This window comes from Dipodomys merriami, unplaced genomic scaffold (assembly GCF_024711535.1).
Source record: "Dipodomys merriami isolate MVZ:Mamm:240054 unplaced genomic scaffold, mDipMer1.0.p SCAF_217, whole genome shotgun sequence".
Taxonomy (NCBI): Eukaryota; Metazoa; Chordata; class Mammalia; order Rodentia; family Heteromyidae; genus Dipodomys; species Dipodomys merriami.
In genome coordinates this window covers 522,813-523,423 of record NW_027203571.1, presented here as the reverse complement: position 1 = coordinate 523,423, position 611 = coordinate 522,813, and the positions used below count along the sequence as shown (strand labels likewise).

The window sequence follows — 611 nt, the reverse complement described above, 5'->3', positions numbered from 1 at the left end:
TACTAGGTCCTTATAGTATATTTCTTTGGAATAAAATGACAATGTTGTCTAATTTTAAAAGTTTTATAACAATTATGCTATGTAAAGGCCTTTCTAAGGTGAAGATTTAATGCAATGATGTCAAACTAACTTTTATTTATATGAATTACATGTATTATTACACTTGTAATTTTGTAATCAACTTTTTAATAATTGTTTTTCATTTCTTGCATCTGAAGAATGAAAAATCTGGAATAATTCACAGATTTTCATTTCATCCTTTGCAATTGCCATGTTAATCTCTGTATTGGTGTAAATTGGGTACATGTGCTGCTGAAGCATGTAATGTCCTCTAAGTTTAGGTAGTTAATGATGCAATATTTATACAGGATTATATCCTCGGGTGCCTGTTTGTAACAAGGAAACCTTATTGTTCCTAACAATGCTACTGATCTTATTTCCCTAAAATTCTGTGTATAATGGAAAATAATTATATTGTTCAGTGGATTGCTCACATTTGTAATTTTTTTGTCAATGACTATTTTAAATCTTTTTCATTTTAGTTTAATCATACTTTGAAGCCTTTTTAGCTAGGTCCAAAGGGGATGGCTTTTTCAAGTACTTATTTATTC

General features: G+C 28.6%; 1 pseudogene; it reads right to left on the bottom strand.

Annotated features, from left to right (window-relative positions):
• Nucleotides 1-222: 222 nt before the first annotated feature.
• Nucleotides 223-321, bottom strand: LOC138834506 (U6 spliceosomal RNA; annotated as a pseudogene).
• Nucleotides 322-611: the final 290 nt, after the last annotated feature.